Here is a 19585-nt window from a genome sequence, read left to right as displayed (position 1 = left end):
CACACACACACACACACACACACACACACACACACACACACACACACGTGGACATAAGGTCTCTGGGATAATGGACTTAGAGCATAATGACAGTAATACATATAAATAGAGACCAAGGGTGGCTAAGTCATGAAGTGGATAGAGAGCCAGGCTGGGAATCAGGAACATCTGGGTTCATATCTGGCCTCAGACATTTACTAGCTGTGTGACACTAAGCAAGTCACTTAACCCTGTTTGCCTCAGTGTCCTCATCTGTAAAAGGAACCAAGGAAATGGCAAACCACTCCAGTGTCTTTGCCAAAGAAACTCCAAAAGGAATCACAAAGAATCAGATTTGACTGAAAAACTAGATAACAATGTGGGTAGGGAACACATAATATAATAGATTCTGACCTCATTGTTCATTTGAAACCATTCCCACAAAATTACTATCATAAAGTTACTAATGATCACTTAATTGCCAAATCTAATAGCCTTTTTTTTTCAAAATTCATCTTTCTTAGCCACTTTGCAATATTTTACAATGTTCTTTGCCCTTTTCTACTTGACACCCTTTTTTTCCCCTAGATTTTCATGACACTCTCTCTGGGTTCTCCTCCTACTTTTCTGATCACTTCTAAAACTCCTTTAAGGAGTCATCTACATTATGTCATCTACATTATGTGGACTAAGCTTGGGTATTCTATTGTGGGCTTTTTTCTCCTCTCCTTTTCTCTTTTCTCTTCTCCTCTCCTCTCCTCTCTCTATGTTGTTACCATTGGTGATTTCATCAACTCTCATGCATTGAAATGTCATGTCTATGCTGAGGATCAGATCTCCTTGTCCCAGCCTAAAATCTCTACTGAGCCTCCATTCTCACACTGGCACATTATCTTCCCTCACCACCCTCTTCCCTTACAAAGTTATCTGTTACTCTCAATGGTATCCTCCAAATTGTTCAGGCTTGGAAACTCAATATCTCATTCTCCCTCACCCCACCCCCATATACAAACTTTTGCCAAAGTATGTCAATTTTATCTTAGTAACATTTCTCAAATATTTCTACTTCTTTATTCTACAATACCACGACTTTTTGAGTCCCCCAGCTCACTTCAATAACATGAACATTAAGACTCTTTTGGCAGAATAGCAATTGTTGCAATCATCCTGAAATTCTATTTGAAATTTTATGTTACTAAACTGTTCATTTCTTGTATTACAGCAATTTCACTGCTGGGCATAAACTTCAGAGTGATAAAAGACTATGTATGTAAGTATGCATGTATATATATGCATATATACATATGTATGTACATATATTGATGCCTATATACATACACATGTGTATACATACATAATAACTATACACCTCTGTGTGTTTATGTAATATATACATATATGTACAATTTATATATTACCTCTCTGGCCATCACAGAATTATAACAGGAGATCAGAGAATTAAAAACATGAATTCTATTAATTGAGAAATGACAGAATAAAGTAATTAATTTTGGTATACAAAAATAATAGAATATTATTGGGTAGTAAAAAAGATGATGGAATTGGGGAATTCCAAGAAGGTTGGGAAGATTTCTATGATCTGATAAAGAGTAAAATGAGCAGAACCCCCTTGGACCCAGCAATATCATTTCTAGGTCTGTATTGCAAAGAGATGCAAGGATCTACAACAACTCCAAAAGACTCATGGTAGAAAATGCTATCCACATCCAGAGAAAGAACCATGCAGTCTGAATGCAGATGGAAGCACACTATTTGCTCTCCTTTTTTTTTGTTGTTTTGCTTTATTTCTTCTTTCTCAGGGTTCCTCCCATTAGTTCTAATTGTTCTTTACATCATGACTAATGGGAAAATATGCTTAATATGAATGTATAAGTAGAGCTTATCTCAGATTACATGCTATCTTGGGGAGAGGGGAAGAGAGGGAGGAGGAGAAAATTTAAAACTCAAAATCTTATGGAAGTTAATGTTGAAAACTAAAAATAAATAAATTATTTAAAATTTTCAAAAATGAGCAGAACCAATATAACAAGAGAGACAATTACCACTGCAAATTAAAATAAAACCTCACTGAAAATAAACTGAATGATGCACCATTGAAAAGTCACTAATCATCCCAAGTATTGTTAATGAAACATTTTCCACTTCACTTACTAGAGACAAAGAGCAGAATATTGTACACCTTGTCAGCAGGATCACTTAATATGGTTGACTCTTATTTTTTTCCACGTAAAAACTTAACTAGGAAGAGAAAAGAGTTTCTAGAAATAACTCTGATAAAAAACAAAAATACCATTTCCCATAAGCTATTTCCCACATGTACATTACCTGCTGCATTTTGTAGAGGAAGCAGTCAATGAAATTCTTAAGATTGTTAGGATCCAGAGTCTTTCGTTGTTTCTTTATATTATCCAAAATAAACTCTTTAAGTGCCTTCATATTTGAAAAATATTTCTTGTGAGGTGCTGGAAAATAGCAGACAAGCCAAGGGAAATTATTGTAGAGCTATAAAAAAGGGAGGGAGAAGAGGATCATGATGAGTTTACTATTGTTCAGAAAATCTCTTGCATAGTCACAGTTTTATAGTTGTTTAAAGTTATATTTGTTTCTTTGGAAGGGAAAAGCGTTTGTCCTCTTTAACAACAGTAGTTGTTAGGACAGTAGTTTAGGACAGCAGCTGCTCAGAAGGCTATTGAGTCTTGTAGCTAGAAATACTTAAAAGAGGAATACAGAGATCAGGAAAAAGGAAGCAACTAGTACGAATTAGGGAAGTGACACCAAACATCTTAATTAGTGGTACAGAAATATGGAACATACTAATTAGTCCTCAGCTTAGTAACTATTCACAGAAGTTATTTTTAACAAATCTACATAATGATGTTACAGACTGCATGTTGAAATAGTGTTTATACAGCTGACCTCAAAGCTAGGAAACCTAGGTTCAATTGCCACCTTTGACACATACTAGCTGTATGAAACTTTTTGAGTCTCTCAGTGTCCTAAAGTTCTAATTTGGAAGAATCAAAATGACCAGTGGCCCAGCCGGATTAACATGTAATTGAAAAATATTTTTTAAATACATTAAAATACATTAGAACACATGCATCATTAATATGTGGTTTTAAAAGGCAATATGCAGCCAACAGGGATTTTTATGTATTAATTAATGGCTGCCCATTTCTATTTGAGTTTGACACCACTGTTCTAGCTATCTCTCCAAGATTATAATTTGCTGAAAATTTGCTGACCTGCTTTGGTAGAGGGAATTTCCTCATCTAGGGGTTGGGGTATAGACCAGTGAAATCGTAGATTCTGTAGTTATCCCTATCCTGCTCTATATCCTTGACATTGTATTTCCAGGGTGGGTGAGTACTGTTTTGCCACAAGTTGACCTAGTCATGGAAGGAGGAAACTCACTGCAGCTGGTTCCTGGTGCATCCGGTTGCATCTGGGGGGATAGGTACAGTGTCATCTACAAAAGTACTCTTTTCTATAGGCTCACGCTATATCTCACCAAGTGGTACCTTCTTTGGAAAGGATAACTAGTAAAATTAAATATGTCATTGTTGACTTGTAAGCTAGGACTTGTAAGTAGACACAAAAACAGAGAATATAGGATGTTAAACTGGCATAACTTTTGGGGGGAGGGGCTCTCCCATGTGATAGAAGGGTGTTGGATGTATAGTATAACCTTTAAAATACTAAATGAACATAAGGTCTTATTCCCATCATCAGTACTGAGAATTTCAGCTTCTTTGCTGAAAGTTGCCTTCACCTCACATGCTAATAATTTTATGTACAACATGACTATTTCAGAGCCCATTAATACAAAATAACTGCAAAGGACCTTGTTTAAGGGAAAATGACTTCACATAGTGCCCTTATGCTTGGGTGGAAGTTTTCTGGTAGGAGGCATTGCTGATGAACCTTCTTTCCTATTGTGTTGAAAAAAAAAAATGTGATGACTAAATACAGAACCAAGGGGCAGCTAGGTGGTACAGTGGATAGAGCACTGGCCCTGAAGTCAGGAGGACCTGAGTTCAAATCTGGCCTCAGACCCAACACTTGACATGTACTAGCTGTGTGACCTTGGGCAAGTAGTCACTTAACCCCGATTGCCTCACTAAAAAATAAATAAATAAATAAAATAAAATAAATACACAACCAGAGAATGACTGAGCCTTACTTGAGCCATTGGAGTATTCAGAAGATGCAAATTTTCACCTGATGTCCACACTATAGAAAGAAATTTTTCATCGTCATAGTTGTAACATTGATGAAAAAGAATGGAGTTGATAACATTGCAAGGGGCACATCCAAAGATGAAAGTTGGGTCAAAGGGTTGACCTAATGATAAAGAAATTCACAAAAAGGAAGGAGCAAATTTAATCATAATATTTTGAATAAAACAGCATTAGGATGGCAAGGAAAAGGCTTCTATCCACATCTGATCTGAGTAAGGGCTTCAATAACCTCAATACTGATCTAGGGCATCTCTGCTGGGCTATTTCCCTTCTCTATATTTTGGACATAAACACCTTATGGAACATGAGAAGAATAGGGAGAAATCTGATTCTGCTGCCCTATTTCCCCTCCAAAGGTTTCCACCTGGTCACAGAGATGAATAGTGGTAAAAAGAACGACTCCCAACCCAAAGAGATTTAGCACTGGTGATGTGTTATTATCTAGGGCCCATGTGTCCAAAATTAATCAGTGGTAACCAATTATTTGTTTTCCTCAGTTCCTCCAAAAGGAACTGAGCTTCTTCCTGGACATGCTCCTCAATACTCCTCTTCCCCATCCCAAAGTTCCTCAGTGTCATCAGGGAAAATTGGTGGATTTGTTTCCACTTTTCTCCGTGGCTGAAAGTAATTTCTCAGAAAAGAATGAACCAAACATGAGATTAACAATTTTATTTTGCTTAAAGCAGAATTTTGATTTTATCATTGTTTACAACTAATGTAAAAATCATTGTTAATTTGTCCTTCTACTTTTTACCTTTCCACCTGTACCATTTTTCCTGGAGGAATCTGAGACTTACCATGTCCTTTGTAATTGTCATCAAATATTGGTATTTTTCCCCTGTCTCCAAAAATGTCTCCCTGATCAATCAGACCCTCCTTCAGTGCCCTGTAGCCATGTAGAATCACCACTGGCTGAGACCCAAAATACATGGTAAATACAGGACCATACTTTTCAGATAGCTGGGAAAAGAGATATAATAAGCAACTCAAGGAACAATACTCAACCTGAAACTGCATATTTCTCGGTTTCTACTTCATGTGCTAAGAAATGCAGGGCAAATGACTGTTTGTCCAAGTAGCTGAACACGTATATATGCGGTTTTCAGTGTCTGTGAGTGCTATAACTGTTATGCAACTACACTAGAGATTTTGGTGCAAGGATTCCTTTTAGGTTTGTTTCTTTGGAATTATTATTATGGTATAATTTTGTAGTTTCCTAAGATTGGATTCTTAAAAATTATAAATTCATGTATTTTATTTATATTTAAAATAATAATAGGATGCTTTCCAAGTACATTGGGCTTTTGAAGGACTGACAATAACAGTAATAGGTAACATCTCTATAGCTCTTTCTATGTACCAGGAACTGTGTTAAGCTCTTTACAATTAATATCCCATTTTATCTTCACAACTCCCTTGGGAGGGAGGTGCTATTATTATCTCCATTTTACAAATGAGGAAGCTGAGGCAAGTAGAAATTAAATGACTTGCCCAGGGTCATGTAGCTAGGAAGTGTCTTAAGACAGGTTTAAATACAAATCTAGGCCCAGCACTCTATCCATTGTTCCACCAGCTGGATATATGGGAAATCTTATCAAAGAATCATTAGAGATGGAGACATGGGCAATTAATAACCTACATGAGGAGATGCAACACTCATACTAATGAATCTACCAGGGAATTAGGTGCTACTAGGAGGGCCCTGCAGAAACCATCCCCTCTACCATCTTGACCTTCTAGTTAATGCTTTCTTTCTCCCTTTCCTAGCTGAAAGCTCCCTACCACCACTGCTATGAAGGAGAGAACACAGAGTCTCTGCTCCTTTCCAAATTTCAGAACCCATCTCTTTTTCCCACTGGTAGTAGGACAGGCTCCTCAAGCTTTCTGGCATCTGACCAGGTAAAGATGGCCACATGCCTGTTGAATGAGAACAAAGTCATCAACCAGAATCCATCCAACAAAATGGAGGATCATTGGGCCTTATCAGCAGCACCACTACTTTACCCTCCAGATCCTGAGACTTTCCCATCTGACCTGTCAATGATCCCTCAGGATCCTGTGAGCCTAACCACCAGCTGCATCCTTTGAACTACTAGTCCCTTCTCTTTTCCCTGCAACTGAACCTTCTTATATGCTTTGACTATCCTGAATAAAATGTTAACTGCTTGAGAGAAAGAACTTTCTTGATTCTCTGTTTTTATTTCCATACCTTTAAAAGTCCTTGGAACATAATTGTTGAATAAATTATTTTTTTCCATTCACTTTTCAAATTATATCAAGTACAAAGAGTACTGACTTAGGAGGCAGAAGTACCTTGTTCTAATCCAAGTTCTGTTGCTAAACAACCATGTAGTTTGGATGAATTCATATAGCCACCCTCCTCTGTAAAATGAGGGTGTTAGAGTAGATTCAATTTCATATTAAATGTAGGTTGGTCCTCAATGTGAGATCTTTGTCCCTTTCTTACACTACTAGAAGAACTGTGCCATAATGATATTAGCATTCTTGAAATAAACAAAGCAGAAAGATAAAGTTGTAACTTAATGAAAAGATGGCCTACTAGTTCTCCTTAGACAACAAAGCAAGAAGTTGACAGAGTTGGGTTCATGATGTTTCCAAAGGCAATAAACAAGGTAATTTAATGGAAGACTTGATCATCCTCATTTGTTAATAAGGAAAAGTAAAACCAATAAAAAAAACTGCAGGCTATTATTTCCTGTTGCAAATAATGAATAGCTGAAAGAATCCATGAAGAAGCTGACAAAGCTATTCAGAGCATGGATACACACTTTTATATTCTGGAACTTCAATGCCTAGGAGGGGATAGAGGCAAATAATAAAGGAAAAAATAGAGAATTAAGACTTATTCATGTCAATACATCATGAGTATTTTGTTTAAGAAAAGATTAGGAAGGCATTGGATTTAATGAATGCTGGACTACATAAAAACAATTTTATTAATTAATCTTAATAGATAGGAAATGCCCATTTTCCAATATAGGAAATATTAGAATAAGTTATATGTGTGCAATAAGACCATGACATCATTTCAGTAATGGTTAACATCAATTGGAAATATAATGAGAAATAGACACAGTTTACAATAGTAACACCTGTTAAAATTTCAAACATCATGTCAAAGATGATAAAAACTAGGCTAGAAAAATAGGAAATAGAGGCAAAGATATTAACCTTGAGCATAGTCATTTCGTGCAAGTTTAACTGATATGATACAGATCCACTAAAGTAATACAAAAGAGCCCAGATACCAGCTTAGCCAGCAAACATGTCTTTGCTAAAGAGAGAGATAGGAAAATAATAGTTTATAGTACAAAGTAAGTGGTAATACAATATGAAGGTGAACAGTGGAGGAAGATAAGTAGTATTTCTTAATAAACAGTGAAAAATCATAGAAGCAGGTGTGATGCAAAATAAAGTGAGCAGAACTATGAAAATAATAGTGATGACAACTACAGAAACATTAATGGGAATAATAACAATAGCTAGTATTTATATGGTGCTTATTAGGTGTCAGGCACTGTGCTAAGTGCTTTACAAATATTATCTCATTTGATCCTCACAACAACCCTTGGAAAGAGGTGCTATTATTATCCCTATTTTTCAGTTTCTCCAATTAGAATTCCTGGGAAAGTTAGAATTAAAAAAGAAGTAAAAATAACTTTAATAACCTGATGAAAAGACTTCTGGGAGCCAAGATGGTGGAACAGGCAGAAAATAGCCTGACTTCTCCCACATTTATCTCCAAACAACCAAAAAAAAAAAAGCGCTCTCAAAAGAATTCTCTAATGGCAGAACCAGCAAAATGATGGGGTGGAACAATCTTCTAGCTCAAGAAGCTTGGAAAGTTGACCGAAAAGGTCTGTTTCACTTGGGTAAAATGGAAACACAGTACAGGAAAGGAAACATCCAAGCATGCCAGCACCAGGCTCTGCCTCAGCAAGCCAGCAAGAGGCCCTGACCCCCAGTGTAGCACCAGAGAAGCAGCAAATGCCAAAATCAGGATCCCCCACATGCCTCAGCATAGCATCCGGTAAATGGGCACATAACAGCACTGGGACCACTACCACGTACATCAGTACAGCCCTGGGCAAATGGGCAGATGCCAGCACTAGGACCCCCCATGTGCCTCAGTGTAGCACCAGGTGAGGTGCTAGACTCCTGCAACACCATGCAGTATCAGCCAATGCCCACCCCATCTCCACCCCACCTCGATCTCTAGGTAGCAACAGGTGGGCAGCAAGACACATCATATGGCCCAGGCAGAGCATGGGGAACTCAACATGCTTCAGCACAGTGCTAGGTGAACGAGAGGAAGCCAACACCATTCCCTACCACTGCCATGTACCTAAGCAAAGTATCAGGCCAGACACCTGTGGCTTACAGCAATGCCAACCATGCCTGACCACACTCGACCCTTCATTATAGCACCAGGCACAAGAGTCCCCCATGGGCCTCAAGGCAGCACCAGTGTAGCATCAGGAAAATGGCCAGGGCCTACACCCTCCAGCACAAGAAGCTTGGGACAATTCTCTTTCCTCCCCAGAACCACAGCTCAAATTTAGAAGTAAGGAAAAAGACTGGAAAGATGAGTAAAAAGAGATAGAGAGAGAGAGAGAGAATCTGACCATAGAAAGTTATTATTGTGACAAGGAAGATCAGGACATAAGCTCAGAAGAGGACAAAAATGTCAAAATGCCTATGTGCAATGCCCCTGAAAAAATGAGAATTTGATTCAAGCCCAGAAAGAACTCATGAAAAAACTCAAAAAGGAGTTTAAAAATCAAATAAGAGAAGTAGAAGAAAAATTGAGAAAAGAAATGAGAGTGATGAAAGAGAATCATGAAAAATGAGTCAACAGCTTGGAAAAAGAAAACAACACCTTCAAAGTAGAATCGGCCAAATGGAAAAGGAGGTACAAAAATTCACTGAAGAAAATAATTCCTTAAAAATTAAAATTGGGGAAGTGGAAGCTAATGACTCAATGAGACATCAAGAATCAATTTAAAAAATCAAAAGAATGAAAAAAATAGAAGAAAATATAAAGTTCCTCATTGCAAAAACAACTGACCTGAAAAATAGATCCAGGGGAGTTAATTTAAGAATCATTGGACTATCTGAAAGCCATAATCAAAAGGAGGACCTGGACATCATACTTTAAGAAACTATCAAAGAAAACTGCCCTAAGATCCTAGAATCAGAGGGTAAATAGACATTAAAAGAATCCACCAATTACCTCTAGAAAGAGATCCTAAAATCAAAACTCCCAGGAGTTTTATACCCAAAGTCCAGAACCCTCAGGTCAAGGAATACATATTGCCAGCAACCAGAAAGAAATAATTCAAATATTGGTGAGTCACAATCAGGATTACACAAGACCTGACAGCTACAATATTAAAGGATCAGAAGTTATGGTGTGTGATATTCCAGAAAGCAAAGGAGCTAGGGCTACAACCAAAAATCACCTACCTGACAAAATTGAGCATAATCCTTCAAGGGGAAAAGTAGTCATTTAATGAATTAGAAGATTTTCAAGCTTTCTATAGACAAGACCAAAACTGAACAATTGATTTTCAATATCAAGACTCAAGTAAAGCATAAATAAGTAAAAACAGAAAATATAAGGGATTCAATAAGGCCAAACTGTTTATACACCTACATGGGAAGATGATACTTGTAATTCTTAAGAACATTGACAATGCAATTAGAAGTATGCATAGACAGTTTTTTTCTGCTTCTGTGAGCCAAGATGGTGGACTGAGAAGTAAGTTGCTCTCATTCTCCTTTATTGACCTCTGAAAGCCCAGAAAATATCACCCTGGAAAAACCCTAGAACAGCTGAGCCAGCAGAAAGATGAAGTGCAGTGGTCTTGTAGCCCAGGAAGCTTGGGGGATTAAGGGGAAAGGCTCCTCTTGCTGTGGGGGAAGGGGAGAAGTACAGGATGGGAGGCATCCCAGGAAGCCAGTAGCAAGTCCCATACCAGAGAGAGATCCTGAGACCCAGGGGGGTGGAACAGGTAAGTACCAACAACAGGACTCTCCAAGTGCCTCAGTACAGGCAAGGGTAGACACTGGTAGACACCAGCTTGGAAAACCACCACATGCAACAGCATTCTCCAGTAGCCAAATCACCTGGGGGCTCAGCACAAATCTGGGAGGCACAACTCCAGGAGGCAAAGCTCTAGGCTGACAGACATCCTCCAGCAGCAAAACATCCCTGTGAAAGGCCTGGGTGAGCAGGAGCCAAATATTTGAGTGCAAGGCCTGGCTGAGCAGGCATCCCCCAGGGGCCAGACTCCCCACTCACACCCCAAGAGTTCCAACATCGCTGACCCCAGACCAGTACCAGGTAAGCTGCCAAAACCTTACAGCCTCCAACTGCCAGCACTGAGACTGAGCTCACAAAGCCAGTGACCAGGTCCCAGGATCGCAGGACAAGAAGTTTGGGTAAGTACCCCCTCCACTCCAGCAGGAGAGACCAACTTAAAAAAAGTCAAGAAATAGACAAACATCACGAGCAAAAGGAAGAAATGGACAATTACCTTAGATTCTTATTATTGAAACAGGGAAGATCAAGGCACTAATTCAGAAAAGGACAACATTGTCAATATACCCATATCTGAAACCTCAAAGGGAAATATGAACTGGTCTCAAGCTCAAAAAGTCTTCTTGGAAGAGCTCAAGGTCAAATAAGAGAGGTAGAAAAAAATTGGGAAAAGAAATGAGAGGTATACAAGAGAGAATCAATGACTTGGAAAAGGAAGGACAAAAAATTAACTGTAGAAAACAAGTCCTTAAAAAATACACTTGGCCAAATGGAAAAAAGGTACATTGAAGAAAACAACTCCTTAAAAAGTAGAATTGGCCAAATGGAAAAGAAGGCACAGAAACTCACTGAAGAGAACTCCTTAAAAAGTAAAATGGGCCAAATGGAAAAGAAGGTACAAAATCTAATAGAAGAAGGCAATTCATTAAAAATTAGAATTGGGCAAGTGGAAGCTAATAACTCTATGAGAGATCAAACAAAAACAAAAGAATGAAAAAATAGAAGAAACCATAAAATGCCTCAGATGTAAAACAATTGACCAGGAAAATAGATCCAGGAGAGACAATTTAAAAATTATTGGTCTACCTGAAAATCACAATGACAAAAAGAGCCGGGATAGTATCTTTCAGGAAATCATCAAAGTAAACTGTCTTGAGGTTTTAGATCCAGAGGATAAAATAGTCATAGAAAGAATCGACCAATCACCTCCTGTAAGGATCTGAAATTGAAAATGCCAAGGAATATAGTATCCAAATTCCAAAACTACCAGGTCAAAGAGAAAATACTGCAAGCAGCCAGAAAGAAACATTTTAAATATCATGGAACCACAGTCACAGGACTTTGTAGCTTCTACATTAAAAGATCACAGGGTATGGAATATGACATGATGTAAGGCAAAGGAGCATGGATTATAACTAAGGATCAATTACACAGTGAAATTGAGCATAATCTTTCAAGGGAGGAGATGGGTATTCAACAAAATAGGGGACTTCTAAACCTTCCTGATGAAAAACAAGAGCTCAACAGAAAATTTGACCTTCAAATACAAGACTCAAGAGAGGCAGAAAAAGGTAAACAGGAAAGAAAAACAAAAACAACAACATGTTATTAATAAGGGCAAACTGTTTACATCCCTAGAAGGGAAGATGACACATAACTCTTCAGAATTGTATTGTTATTATGACATTTAAAGGGGTATATTTAGACAGAGGGTGTGGGCATAACTTGACTGTGATGTGATGATAAAAAAATCTAATTAAGTGGAGAAAAGGGATTGGACTTGGAGAAGAGGAAAGAAGAAGGCAGACAAGGGTAAATTGCATCATGTGGAAAGGGACAAAAACCTAATACAGTAGAGGGAAAGAAGGGAGGGAGATATGCATTGTATGAACCTTACTCTCATTAGATTTGGTTCAAAGAGCGAATAATATAATCAGTTAGGTATAGAAATCTAACTTACCCTATAGGAAGTAAGAGGGAAAAGGGAAAAGAAAAGGGAGGGGGCTAATAGAAGGGAGGGCAGCCTGAGGGAGGCAGTAGTCAAAAGCAAAAACTCTACTGAGTAAACAGAGAAAAGAGATAGAAAAGCATAAACAGTGGGGGAATAGGATGGAGAGAAAGATACAGATAGTAATTATAACTGTGAATGTGAATGGAATGAACTCTCCCATAAAATGGAAATGGATAGCAGAGTGCATTAGGAACCATAATCCTGCAATTATTTGTTTACAAGAAACATATTTGAAGCAGAGGGATACACACAGAGTAAAGGTAAATGGCTGGAGTAGAACATATTATGCTTCAGCTTAAGGAAAAAAAAAAGCAAGGGCAGTAATCCTGATCTCAGATGAAGCAAAAGCAAAAATAGATTTAATTTAAAGAGATAAGGAAGGAAACTACATCCTGCAAAAAAGGCACCACAGACAATGAAATACCATTCCTAAACATATATGCACCAAGTGGTATAGCATCCAAATTCTTAAAGGAGAAGTTAAGAGAGATACAGGAAGAAATAGACAGCAAAGCTATACTAATGGGGGACCTCAAACTTCCCCTCTCAGAACTAGATAAATCTAGCCACAAAATAAACAAGAAAGAAGTTAAAGAGATTAATATAATTTCAGAAAAGTTAGATATGGTTGACCTCTGGAGAAAACTGAATGGGGACAGAAAGGAATATGCCTTTTTCTCAGCAGTATATAGCACCTACACAAAATTTAACCATGTACTAGGGCATAAAAACCTCACAATCTGGTGCAGAAAGGCAGAAATATTAAATACATCATTTTCAGATCATGATGCAATAAAAAATACTTGTAATAAAGAGTCACGGAAAGATAGACTAAAAATGAATTGGACACTAAATAATCTAATTGTAAGCAATGAGTGGGTCAAACAACAAATCATAGAAACAGTCAATAATTTGATCCAAGAGAATGACAATAATGAGACAACACATCAAAACTTATGGGATGCAGCAAAAACGGCTCTTAGGGTAAGTTTTATATCTCTAAATGCTTACATGAATAAAATAGAGAAGGAAGATATAAATGAATTGGGGATGCAACTAAAAAAAATAGAAAAAGAACAAATTAGAAGTATACATAGACAGAGGGTTTAAGTACGAGGTGAATTTGAGAAGATGACATTAAAAATAATTAAGGGGAGAGAAAAAGGATTATACTGGGAGCAGAAGGAAAGGAGAGGTAGAACTGGGGAAATTACCTCTCTTGAAGAGGCATGAAAGACCCATTATAGTGGAGGGGAAGATGGGAGAGTGGGCAGTAGGCATTGCTTTAACCGTACTGTCCTCAGAATTGGCTCAAAGAGGGAATAATATACACAATCAGATGGGTATAGAAATCTATATTACCCTACAGGAAAGTAGAGGGGATGGATTTAAATAAAGGGGGGGATTAACAGAAGGGAGGGAAAATTGGGGGAGGCAGTGGTTAGAAGCAAAACCCTAGTGTGGAGGGAAAGAATGAAAGAAGAAAGAGATTTACTTATAAGTACAAATACAGGAATACATCTGTTCAACAACCTCCTGATTATGACAAAAGGTTGACAAATCAAGGAGAAATATACTTTCTGATGGTGTTTGGGAATTTCATGGAAGTTCTGTGCTCAATTCAAATGGAAATGATTCTCTATAAATGATAACATCTATGTGCTCTTATTTGTTAAGTATATTTCACTGATTGAATCAAACCCAGAATATTAGAAAACCACCTCAGTGTGATACATGATTATTTCAGATATCAGCCTAATAATTCATAGAGGAAAAGTTAAATGAATGATAAATATCTATTGTCCAGACAAAGACATGTGGTTGAAAGTACAATACATTGAGTTATCACATGGGTATAAATAACTTAAAGTCCTGCACATAGGCAGTGAGATGCAGAATTTAATAGTCCATAAGTCAGTCAATAAGTATTTATTAAGCATCACTATGTAATAGTCTCTATGGTAAGTGCTGGGAATTCAAAGAAAGGCAAAAGACAGTCCCTGCTTTCAAAAAACTCACACTATAATGGAGAGGAAAGGAACATGAAAATATGGAAAAACAAGATATACATGCATACATTTGCGTGTTGTATATCATATATACATATATGCACACATATATACATATACACATATATACACACATGTGTACATATATGCATGCAAACACGCATACATATATGACTTGCAATTGACTTTGATTTGATTTGAGGGAGGGCTGTGCAAGGTCAATTGCAAGTCATGTTGTCCACCTCCCTGATGTCACGGTCCTCTTTGAGAACGAAGGACAAACACAACCTGTGAGTAGTCTGAGTTTCCTGAATAGTGACCAAGCTGGCCAATTCCAGTTGGGTAACTCAGCTAGTTGTCTCTTCTCCTTCTCCCTCTCCTACTCCCTCTCCTTTTCCTTATGCTTTCTGGGGTTCAGCTTTAAACCCAATTCACTCTGGAGCTTATAGATTGGACAATAGGTCCCTGCCCAAGCACCACTTCATGGTTATTTTTTGGGCCTTCCTTGCACAAAGTAAATATAAATAATAACTGTTTCTCTTTTGGCCAGCAACCCTTCCCAATTTGATTGTTTTTTAAAGAGGCCATTTCCTGACTCACTTCTTAAAGAGGCCTATTCACTGAGTGGGCATTACCTCACTCAAAGTGAGAACCTGAAAAGACCTTAGCTTAAAAGGCCCAGGGTCTCCCATTGCATCCTGGGCCACTTCCAGTTGTCCTGATGAATATCTGGCCGCTGGACCCAGATGGCTCTGTAGGAGAAAGTGAGAAGTGAGGCTGGTGACCTTGCACAGCTCTCTCTCACTCAAATCAAAGTTAATTGCCAGTTGACACGTCATCATCTCCCTGATGTCATGGTCCTCTTGGAGAAAGAAGGACAAACACAACAACAACAACACACACAAACACACACATACACACATACACACATATACACACATACATATAGGTTTGATAAACTGGAGATACTAAATAGATGGCACTAGCATTAAGTGGGTGGGGGATCAAGAAAGGCTTCTCATATAACTTGGGATTCTATATGGGTTTTGAAGGAATCTAGGAAAGCCATTAGTCAGAGATGAGGAAGGAGAATATTCTAGGTGTGGAAAATAGTCAGTGAAGATGCCTGTGGTATGGAAATGGAGAGTCTTGTGCAAGAAATAGCAAGGAGGTCAGTGTTGCTAAGTCATTTGTTGTGTGGTTGTGGTTTGTCCTTCATTCTAGAAGAGGACCATGACATCAGGAAGATGATGTCATGACTTGCAAGAGAATTAGATTTAAGTGACAGAGGCCTGTGCAAAGTCACTAGTCTCATTTTCTCCTCTGGAGCCATCTGGCCCAGTGGCCAGATATAGATCAGGACAACTGAAGATGGCCCACGATGCAGTGGGAGACCTCGGTCTTTTTAAGCTAAGGTCTTTGTGAGTTCTCCCTTTGACTGAGGCAATGCCCATTCAGTGATTAGAGTGATTAGAGCTGTTTAAGAAGGGAGTCAAGGGGTGGCCCCTTTAATAAAAAAAAAAAATCAAACTGGAAGGCAAAGACTTTCCTGGATTCTGGCCAAAAGAGAAAAAATTACTATTTACTATTCACTCTGAGCCATCTGGGCCCAAACAATACTGTTAAATGGTGCTTGGGCAGGGCCCTTTTGTTAGTCAATCAATGAGAGCCAGAGTGAATTGAGTTTAAGGCATGGTCTTTAAGAAAGAAAGATAGCCATTAAACTCCAAGATATCTAGGCAGGTTTCAGTCTTCAAAATTTATCTTCCTTTGGGCAAAGCACCCTCAGGTAAGGGTATGATAGCCCATGTGAAGAGATGAGAGGAGAAAAGAGGAGAGGAGAGGAGGGAGGGGAGGGGAGAGCAGGGGAGGAGTTGGCCAACTGGAACTGTCCCTAGCAGTTCCCCAATGTTTTGTCCTTCATTCTTGACATAAGGGAGATGATGCCATGACTTGCAAGTGAATTGGATTTAAGTGAGGGAGGGCTATGCAAAGTTAGCAGCCTCACTTTCTCCTCTGGAGCCATTTGGGTCCAGTGGCCAGATACATATCAGGACAACTGGAGATGGCCCAACCGCTGAATTACTGAGTATGTAATGAAGGAAATGGCTGGGGAATTAGATATATGAAGATTGGCAAAGCAAAAGGTGACCAGGTTATATATTTGGTAAAATATGTTTAAACATATTCTCCTTGGTATAATGTGTGTTTTTGTACATATATTTCAGTACCACAACCTTGAAAGAATCAACGTTGACTGTGAATTAAAGGTTAAGGAAGAAATGGCATGTTGGACAAAAGTAGGTTTTAGGCTATTTCTAGTAATTGTTGAGTCACAAAATGGCAAGGGGTATTATTTAGGATATGTGTGAACAAAAACAAAAAAGAGGTAGTTCAGTCATGTAGCAAGAGCATGGGATAATATATAGGGAGCCAAATTGGTACACCAAAAACTGAAAAATGTAAGTAGTCCTAGAGTAACAATTCTTAACCTTCTCTATGTCATGGACCACTTTGGCATTCAATGAAATAGGTCTATGGTCTTTTACTGAGGAAATGTTTTAAAAATTAATAAAAATAAAATATATAGAATAATGAAACAAGCTGATTATATTGAAATATAGGTATCAAAATATTTTTTCTGATCAAGTTAAATCTGCTGAAATCAAAGGGGTCAATGGCACCCAGGTCAAAAGACTCTGACGTAGAGGAAGGCCTCCAACAGAGGTAAACACACTATGACTGATTAATGGGAGAACATGGAGAAGCTTGCATAGAATGAGAGGACATTTCTGGGTTGCAATCTACACTATTCAGGGAATATTTATATTAGGGAGAACATAGTTCCACTGGTATATTGAAGAAGCTTTAAGATCATTGTGCTTGTGATTTATTTTATTTTTAAGGGAGTAGGGGAAGACTTGGGATTTCATTGCTATGAGAACTTCTAGTAAGGAGACTCCCTTTACCAATACAGGTTGGTAACTTTTCTGCAACTTACAATCTTAAAGAGTTTCCTGGGTTACCAAAAGATTAATTTACTTCCCCAGGGCCATATAGCTAGTAAGTGTCAGAAGTGGGATTTGAATGTAGATCTTTATGACTCTTGGAACTCCATGCCTTAAATCAGAGGTGATTAGACGACATTAATAGAAGCAAAATATTCTGGATTGGGAAGGCGACTGTCCTGTTGTACTCTGTTCTGGTCAGACTACATTTGGATTAGTGTGTGTTCAATCCTGAGTGTCAAAATTAAGGACGGACATTCATAAACTGGAATGTGTTAAGATATTAGCCAAGTTGATAAGGGGAACTCAAATACCAAGCTGTACAAAGATTAATTGAAGGAAATACAGGTTTGTTTTTTTTTTTTTGCCTCAAAGTACAGATTTAAGAGGATTATGGTAAGCAATTATTCAAAGGCTGATCATATGTAAAAGGGATTAGATTTATTTTTTCTGGGCCCCAGAACACAGCATAAGGAGCCCTGGGCTGGAGGTTGAAAAAGGCAGTTTTCAGCTGGATAAAGAGAAAAAAATTTCTTAACACTTAGATCTGTGTAAAAGCAGAGTGGGCCATCCCCCAGGAAGTACTGAGTAACCCCTTCACTGGATATCTTGAAAGAAATTTGAGATCATCTTGTCCAGCACCCTTAATTTGGAAAGGAAGAAATTGAACCAGACAGAGTTTCAGTTACTTGACCAAGGTGACACACATTCTAAGTATTAGATATAAGATATGAATCCAAATTTTCTGACTCCAAATCTATTGCTAATACCTGTTTAATAGGGGATTTTAAACTTTTTGTGTGTCATGAACCCCATTGACAATGTGATGAAACCCACCAACCTCTCTCTGAATAATGAGTTTTAAAGACAAAATTACAATCAGATGGCAATTAAAAAAAATTCCCTTCCAATTCATGGATTCCTGAAAATCTATCAATGACCCTTTGAAAGGCCGTGGACCCCAAGTTAAGAACCTTTGGTCTATAACATCCTTCTTACTGAAACAGAGGTCAAATGGCTATATGATAAAAGTAGATTGGTTTAGATAGCCTCTGAAATTATGCATTCCTAACTCTGAGATTCTGTGATTTATTGATTTCAATACTGTAAGTACTTGACATCCTTGACTACCTAGTCAAGACTTCAAATATAGTGATTTAAGATGGGTGGTGGGGGGAAACATGGCTGGATTTTTCCATAGTTCATCTGTCACCCGCTTTTCCTCCCAGTCCCTCAACTAAAACAATTACCAAGGAATAACAACATATCTTCATAGCAGAAGCTAAAGTAGAATAAGTGTGCAAAGTCTTATCTAAATGCATACCATTTAAAATGAATATAAAAGTAATATTAATGTCATACTTAACATTTTTCAGTGCAGTTAATATACTTGTTAATGCTAACCCCTATTTTCCCCAAGTTTTCCATGTTATTTTTATCTGTGGAAACAATTTTTTTAAGTGAAGCTTATTTTTGGAATACAATCTCATCCCTAGAGATAATCTGTAAACATTTATGACAAACTTAAGTATAACCATGAAAAAAATATATATATATACATATATGTAAATATATACATACATATACATACATGCATACATACATATATAATCAACATTCAGTTTCATCTACAATTTTAAGAACTGACTTGGTCTTTAAGGCAACATTATCCTGCCTCTGGGTCTAGTGCTAAGGCCATCATGCCACCATTATCTCTCATTATGTCATGAGATCTTTCATGGGATCTGTTTATAATGCCTAATCTTTTTAAAATCAGTCATGAGATGTCATTACTAGAGGGCTTTGTAATGAATATTCCAGTCCAACTATAAGATTCAGTTCCCTTACCTTGCAGAGAGACATAGAGAGGTCTTTCCTGTCTAGTTGTAGCATATTCCCAATGATGGGAGAGGAGCTGGGCCAGGAGGCAGTCTCCTTCCTTTATAGTCTTTTCTCCACAGTGATAAAAAGACCAAGAAAGAGACACAAACCACAAGGGTGAGAGTGATGAATCCCCAGGGCTCCATTGCAGCAATTTAGCCACAGCTAGTATAGGTATCAGGTCAAAAACTCAAGCTTAAAATAAGAGATTTCTTTTTTTTTTTTTAAGTGAAGTTAAATGACCAATAAACAGTATTTAGTCCTACAAGGAAACTACAGTGGTGCTCTGGTAACCATTCCTGAATTTGCTCTCAGTAATCCCTTGAATGCTAATTAAAGGGGGCAGGGATGAGGGGGATGGAGAATGCAGA

The 19585-nt window shown here is 37.9% G+C and overlaps 1 pseudogene; it reads right to left on the bottom strand.

Moving 5' to 3' along the window:
- LOC114028506 overlaps positions 1–19360 on the bottom strand; it is a 60272-nt pseudogene extending 40912 nt beyond the window's left edge.
- Positions 19361–19585: the final 225 nt, after the last annotated feature.

The sequence above is a fragment of the Vombatus ursinus genome, unplaced genomic scaffold (assembly GCF_900497805.2).
Source record: "Vombatus ursinus unplaced genomic scaffold, bare-nosed wombat genome assembly UNPS02004915.1, whole genome shotgun sequence".
Classification (NCBI taxonomy): Eukaryota; Metazoa; Chordata; class Mammalia; order Diprotodontia; family Vombatidae; genus Vombatus; species Vombatus ursinus.
Note: the sequence above shows the minus strand (reverse complement) of the source record. Positions and strands in the feature narration are given on the sequence as shown.